This window comes from Aquarana catesbeiana, linkage group LG03 (assembly GCF_042186555.1).
Source record: "Aquarana catesbeiana isolate 2022-GZ linkage group LG03, ASM4218655v1, whole genome shotgun sequence".
NCBI lineage: Eukaryota > Metazoa > Chordata > Amphibia > Anura > Ranidae > Aquarana > Aquarana catesbeiana.
Window position 1 is genome coordinate 218,114,625 of NC_133326.1, and position 7,798 is coordinate 218,122,422.

Sequence of the window (7,798 nt, forward strand, 5' to 3'; positions counted from 1 at the left end):
ACCCAGACAGCCGTCCAGGTGGCACAGAACCCTGATCACCTGACTCCACCCAAATAAATAGGCTCTCCCAGCAGGCCAAGGGACCCAAGAAAATCCCTGCCCATTGGCTGAGACACCTTATTCATTCCCAATCTGTTCTTGCAATGCCCTTGTCTTATCTAATGCCACCAGATACCCAACCATCTAGTGAAAGAAGAGAGAAGTACAGCAATTCCAGAATTAGGGCAAAATTAATTGACCTCCTGTCAGGAAAGGTTCCACCCGCTGATGATACTGTCTGACATTTGGCAGGCAGTACTGTGGTCCACCAGCAGGTGTTTCCTGGCAGTCTGGAACTGCCAGGGGAGCCTAACCCTGTTGGTGGCATTATGTGATCCTTGGGCCGCCGTACTGGCATCCACCAGTGGGTGGTTCCTGGCAATGTGGGGCCAACATCATCTCCTGCAATCAGGCATCACCTGAGTGATTGCAGGAGGTGTGTATAAGTACCCGGCAGACACACTGATGCCCTGCCTTGGTATCTTTCCTTGTGCCCTGACCCTGAACCTGTGAAGCTCTGTATCTGCATCTGTACCTGATCCTGTTCCTGTCTGTTACCTGAACCCTAGACCTTGAGCCTTGCACCTGTACCCCTCCCACCTGTGATCCATCCATCCTCTCCCTGTCCTGTTTGTCTTCCTTTTTCCCAGCTGCTGACCTCCCGTTGATGACCCTGGCCTGCACCCTGATTCTGGTATTCCCCTTTACTTGTATGTATTTGTCTGTTATTATTTGTGGGTTTCTATTGGTGGTTGGTTGGTTGCACATTGTAGTATATTGCAGGTGGTTGTATTTATTCACTTATCTTAATAAATCATATATTTTCACCTTACCTGCGTTTGTTCCTCTGTTGCCGTCCACACAGCTCTGGTCACACCTGATACTTGACAGTATACCAAGGCCATTCCTGACCAGAAGTGGCTGCACAGAGGAACCAACTCGGTTCTGTTTACTTCTGTGAAAATTAATTTGGTTGTTATTAGTTACCATGCTCTGCTGGCATCAGAGAGTGGTGAATATCTCTGCCAGACACTTAAGGAGTGGACTAGTGACCAGTTGTTTGAAATCATGCGTTTAGCTCACTCTCTGGTGGATCAGGGTTGTTTGCTGTTTGGGGATGTGCAGCCTTTAATTCAAATATGTACAGAGCTGGCCCTGCCCAGTATTCCCAAAGGCCGTGATGACTTTTCTCTATCTTTTAATATTAATCAGGTTGTATGTGAGTGCCAGAGTTTCAGCCCAAAGTGCCAGAGTTCCAGCCCGAGGTGCCAAAGTTCCAGCCCGAAGTGCCAGAGTTCCAGCCCGAGGTGCCAAAGTTCCAGCCGGAGGTGCCAGAGTTCCAGCCGGAGGTGCCAGAGTTCCAGCCGGAGGTGCCAGAGTTCCAGCCGGAGGTGCCAGAGTTAGAGCCGGAGGTGCCAGTGTTCCAGCCGGAGGTGCCAGCATTCCAGCCTGAAGAGCCAGAGCCATCGTTCCAGCCAGAAGAACCAGAGCCAGCGTTCCAGCCTGAAGTCCCGGTGTCTGTTTCCTGGTCTGAGGGTGCGTTGCCCATTTCCTGGCCTGCGGAGCCTGCTGCCCAGCCTAATGTGTTCCTGTCTGCTGCCCAGCCTGATGTGTTCTTGTCTGCTGCCCAGCCTGATGTGTCCCTATCTGCTGCCCAGCCTGATGAGCCTCTGTCTGCTGCCCAGCCTGATGTGTTCCTGTCTGCTGCCCAGTCTGATGAGCCTCTGTCTGCTGCCCAGTCTGATGAGCCTCTGTCTGCTGCCCAGCCTGATGTGTTCCTATCTGCTGCCCAGCCTGATGAGCCTCTGTCTCCTGCCCAGCCTGATGAGCCTCTGTCTGCTGTCCAGCCTGATGTGTTCCTGTCTGCTGCCCAGTCTGAGCCTCTGTCTGCTGCCCAGCCTGATGAGCCTCTGTCTGCTGCCCAGCCTGATGAGCCTCTGTCTGCTGCCCAGTCTGATGAGCCTCTGTCTGCTGCCCAGCCGGATATGTCCCTTATCTGCTGCCCACCCTGATGAGCCTCTGTCTGCTGCCCAGCCTGATGTGTTCCTGTCCGCTGCCCAGCCTGATGTGTTCCTGTCTGCTGCCCAGTCTGATGTGTTCCTGTCTGCTGCCCAGCCTGATGAGCCTCTGTCTGCTGCCCAGCCTGATGTGTTCCTATCTGCTGCCTAGCCTGATGTTCCACTGTCTGCTACACATCTTGATGTCCCCGGAGCCTACTGCCCAGCTTGATGACACAGAGATTCTGCCCAGCTCGATGACCCGGAGCCTGCTGCCCAGCTCGATGACCTGGAGCCTGCTGCCCAGCTCGGTGACCGGGAGCCCGCTGTCTGCCTTGATGTGCCCACTGTCTGCCTTGATGTGCCCGCTGCCTGGCATGATGTACCTCCATCTATTATCCGGCTTGATATCATGGACTTTCCTCAGCAGTGGCTAGTTGGAGCATCCGGATGCTGCTCCTTTGAGGGGGGGTACTGTCAGGAAAGGTTCCACCCGCTGATGATACTGTCTGACCTTTGGCGTGCAGTACTGTGGTCCACCAGCAGGAGTCTCCTGAGCCTTCCCCTGTTGGTGGTATTATGTGATCCTTGGGCCGTAGTACTGGCGTCCACCAGTGGGTGGTTCCTGGTATCACACCTGATACTTAACAGTATACCAAGGCCATTCCTGACCAGAAGTGGCTGCACAGAGGAACCAACCCGGTTCTGTTTACTTCTCTGAAAATGAATTTGGATGTTACTAGTTACCATGCTCTGCTGGTGTCAGAGAGTGGTGAATATCTCCGCCAGACTCTTAAGGAGTGGACTAGTGACCAGTTGTTTGAAATCATGCGTTTAGCTCACTCTCTGGTGAATCAGGGTTGTTTGCTGTTTGGGGATGTGCAGCCTTTAATTCAAATATGTACAGAGCTGGCCCTGCCCAGTATTCCCAAAGGCCGTGATGACTTTTCTCTACCTTTTAATGTTAATCAGGTTATATCCCTGGTATGGCTTTTGGAAGATGATCCCACGTACTTTTGTGAACACTACTCAGCCTGCTCACAACAAGTGATAACAGAGTACGTTGAGTCTGTTCAGTCCCTGGTCAGACAGGCAGAATGTAAACTACAGTTTGTGCAACCATTACTCTTAGCATGGTCTGATATGCTGCAATCAGCCCCAGACAAACAAACCACCTCTGCCACCTGCCACCTGCCACCTCAGACACCAGCCTACCCAAATGTTTCCCCATCAGCCATTTCAACCTTGTATATATTTGTCTGTTATTATTTGTGAATTTCTATTGGTGGTTGGTTGGTTGCACATTGTAGTATATTGGAGGTGGTTGTATTTATTCACTTACCTTAATAAACCATATATTTTCACCTTACCTGTATTCGTTCCTCCGTTGCCGTCCACACAGCTCTGGTCACACCTGATACTTGACACCTCCTATCAATTGGCCAAGGCAACCATCACTTGGCAGATAAATTTAATAGCCACCCTGCCTAAACATCAGGGTGCTACATCTGTAAATGTGTACAACTAAACCCTTTGTTCTTAACGTGAACTGTTAGATAGGGTAGATTCGGTTTTGCTGCAGTCTGGCTGAAAAGTGAGCTGGGAGTTTTTGTTTGTTTTTGACAAGTTGCAACTTACCCTACAAAATAAACAGTCTATTTACCTTTGGTAAATCTACCCCTATGGCCTCTTTCACACGGGGCAGATCAGTCATGATCCGCCCCGTGAACACACGCTGGCTCAGCGGGGATCGCTCCGCCGATCCCCGCTGAGCAGGAAGATGACAGGTGCATCGCTGCACGCTGTGCAGCGACGGACCTGTCAGAGCGCCGCTCTCCCCTATGGGGGGATCGGATGATGACGGTCCGTAGTGTCCGTCGTCATCCGATCCGATCCGAAAACGGAGGGAAAAGTAGGTTTTTCCTCCGTTACACTTTTCGGATCGGAGCGGGGTCGGATGTCAGCGGACATGTCACCGCTGACATCCGACGCTCCATAGGGATGACTGTATGTCCGTTTTTCATCCGAAAACGGATGGATGAAAAACGGACATACGGATCATCCGTGTGAAAGAGGCCTATGTCTATGTATAAAGGTGGCTATCTTGATAGAGAAACAGGGTTTTCCCTACTCATGTCTGATCTACCCCTGATAACGTATGATCGGATGACTGGTGAGGTAATGATCCAAAAATGGGAGGGGAGGTGGTGAAAGCACAGACCCACAGAATAAATGAAGCAAAGGCAGGGAGACAATTACACTTGGAGGTTTTCTGGAACACCATTCATTACAGTAAACTGTCAAGAGAAGATTTCAATACTTACAGAAGAGTGAGGACCACAATAGTGACATTACAAAATCTCACTCCAAATCCTGTGAAAAAGAGACAGCAGTACCTTAGGTGATCTCATTCTACAGCTATTGTATACTGTTGCCATGCTGTAGACCCAGGAGTGCCTAGGGACACTTACATACCAGGAAGTTCACTACAAAAGGGTACATTTTTCAGGGTATGTAAGTGTCCCTAGGCACTCCTGGGTCTACAGCATGGCAACAGTATACAGTAGCTGCAGAGTATGGTACTGATATTGGAACATCAGTATTCCTGGCCAAATTTTCTTGCGTTTATGTTGCGCATATTTGTGCTGTGATCTGAGGTAGCTCGGGAATATCAGCCAGCCGGTTTGGTAGAAGCAAACAGCTCCTTTATTTGAAAGAACAGATAAAACAAAATTAGCTTACTTCAGCCAAATAAGTCAACAGTCCAAAGCCCTGGTACCACAAAACTATACAGCAGGCTCACCCCCAATCTTTTGGTCTTTACTGGGGTTGAGCTCCTCCATAATTTGGATGAAAGGCAGGCCACAAGGGGTTTAGCAACCACTGTATCAGCTTGTCTGAGAGCTCATGAGTTTCTCACAGCTTGTGAGCCTCTTTCTCCACTCTACTTTCCTAACACAGGTGCTGATTTCCCTCTGCTTCACTTTAGAGCCCATTCACACAGGGACGACTTGTCAGGCGACCTAGTCGCCTGACAAGTCGCCTCCCGTTCTGTGCTATGGAACCGTTCTAAGGGGAGCGACGCAAGCCGCTCCGACTTAGAAAAAGGTTCCTGTACGACTTTGGGGGCAACTTGGGGCGACTTGCATAGACTTCTATACAGAAGTCGTTTTGCAAGTCGCCCGGGCAGTCGTTTGCAGGTCGCCTCGCTGAAGCGACCTGCAAGTCGTGTTGCCCCTGTGTGAATGGGGTCTCAAGGCCTCCCCTGCCAGGGGCTTAACCCCCTCGGGACCAGAGTCCTGGTAGTCTGGTTTTGAAGGTTATTCCCACTCAAATTTCTTCGAACCTCTGAAATTTTAATAAGAATTTATCAATTAGAGATTGCTGACAATCAGTCCTCTCTTTTAACAAGATCACCACAGAACCCCTAACCCTGCATGGGTGAGAACCCCTGAGTACCCAGTCTTTCAACTGTCCCCCTTTAAGAGAACACAACTCAAATACTGGTGCGATATATGTCCTGTACAGTGCGCACAAACATACACAGGGAAAATAAATTCTAGCTCTCAGAATGGTATTTTAACCTCTTCAAATTACCATTTTACATGTATATTTGCAAACATAAGTATGTACGTGCATAAAACTCCAACTTTTGTATTTTTTTTTTACTCATCTGTACGCAGTGCATGTTTACGCTCCTGTCTGTACAGGCTCATTGAAAATAATGGGCTGCCATGAGATCAGTAAAAAAAACATGTATGTCTAAAAAATGTTGAGTTTTTAGGCAACAGTGAACAAGAGACCTAGTTGCCCGTCTCTACTACATGTGAGTTTTAAATATCTACAATTGTAAAAATACATTAATGCAAAATACAAGAGTTTACAGCTATAAACTTGAGTTTAAAATTGTCTAATATTCGTTATGTACAGGAATATTATTATTCGGAATATATGACATGGAAAATATTTAGGCTAAGAATCATTTGCTGTGGTATCCCTAGGATTTTATTGAAAACCAGAGAATGTTTTCTTGAAAAGTTAATAGCCAGAACATCAGACAATCTGGATTAGCATATAAATAGATCTTTTCGTGCATATACCATACTTTATACCAGAGAATTAGTCAATAGGCATTGGGCGATTAGGAGTTCTGGCAAGGCACAATCTTATCATCATTTTACATACTGATGCATTAAAATATTCCATTACAGTCATGGAAATTACTCTTGTTATTCATACATATTCTTCAGGAAAATTAATGACATATCAAAAACACGCTTTCATAATTGAGCTGCTTTAACCCAAATTTTATATTTTTAGTGGAAATGTGAGGCAGGTCAATTACATTTTCTTGACCTCATGTGTTAAATGACACAAAATTATAATATCAAATTGATCATTTAAATATACTGCATCAAATGATAATGTTTGAAATTAGAAAATCTGTCAGGATTTGTACCTGGTACAACTGAGGTTCCTATCAAATGCTGGAGGCCGCTATTATCATACTGCTGGTAAAGTAAAAAGGTGATTGATCCCATTTACAGGTGTATTTATTCAATGGGTGTGTTACTTGGTTTCCCAGAAGTTTGGCAGCCGATCACTGATTGGTTTGAGGACTTCTAGGTTATGCATGTTTGTTGTATTTGGTGTCAGTGCACTGGAGTCAAGGAGTAACTACCTGAGAATAACACAAGGCATTAATTTACCAAACTGCATTTGCAGCCTTCACATTGACAAGGAGGATGGCATCTGGGTAAAAAGGGGCAGAGTGTGGCAGGTAGATTGGAGACTGAATGTAAAGTGAATACATCACATCCTGTGATGTCCATCCAGCATTTCATGAAGATTTACTGGATGTCAAAAGAGGCCCATGGTAGTAGTATAAGCCTAGTAGATGAGATCCTCTGATGTACAGAGCCAGCCTAGGGGAGAGTTTCAATATCATTGGAATAATGTGTGGATTAAATGCTTTGGAGAGTCAGGTTGCTTCATCCATTTTGACCTGCAAGACTCAGCAGCAGACAGCACAGTTGTAATGAGACAACAGCATCTGGTAATGGACACTAATTGTGCAAAGTTGCATAAGATCTTGTTGTCACTGATGAAACTTTAATGGTTTCATTGAAGCTTGGTGAACGTTTTCTTGAGCTTGTCCTGTGGCTACCTCTTAGTAATTATGTTAGTGCTGTTAGTTCTGGAACAGATCTGTCACTATACATGGTGCCACAAAGATATGCCTTGTCGTAGAATAAAGGTTGAATATATTTTTATTGTTTTCAAAAGAGAGTTACAAAGACAATTATTTGTATAAGGAATTGGCAAGTAAGAGATGCAATCCACAAATATACAGAGACGTCATAAGCAAGTATGAAATGACTGTAACAATCCATAAAATATGACCTTAGGCTGGGTTCACACTTAGGATTGGCGTGTCCCTGTTCTTCCTTTCAGGGACAAGTCAGGCACAAATTTTTGCCTGAATTCGGACCTGAAACCGAGCCAAAGACGCACAGGACCTCTGTGCAATTTGCTCCGCAGCCGTCCTGGAGATGTGTGAAATGGCTCCACTGAGAGTCGGGCACACTCTCCTGTCATGCGAATTGGATGCAGGGAAACCCGCACAGGGCTGGTGCAAGAATTTTTGACTGCCTAGGCGATCTCAAACATGGCATATCAATTTGCTCACCTCATTTTGCCGCCTCCATTGGCTCCACCCCTGACTCCACCCCTTTGCCCTGCCCATGTATACCCTACCTAAT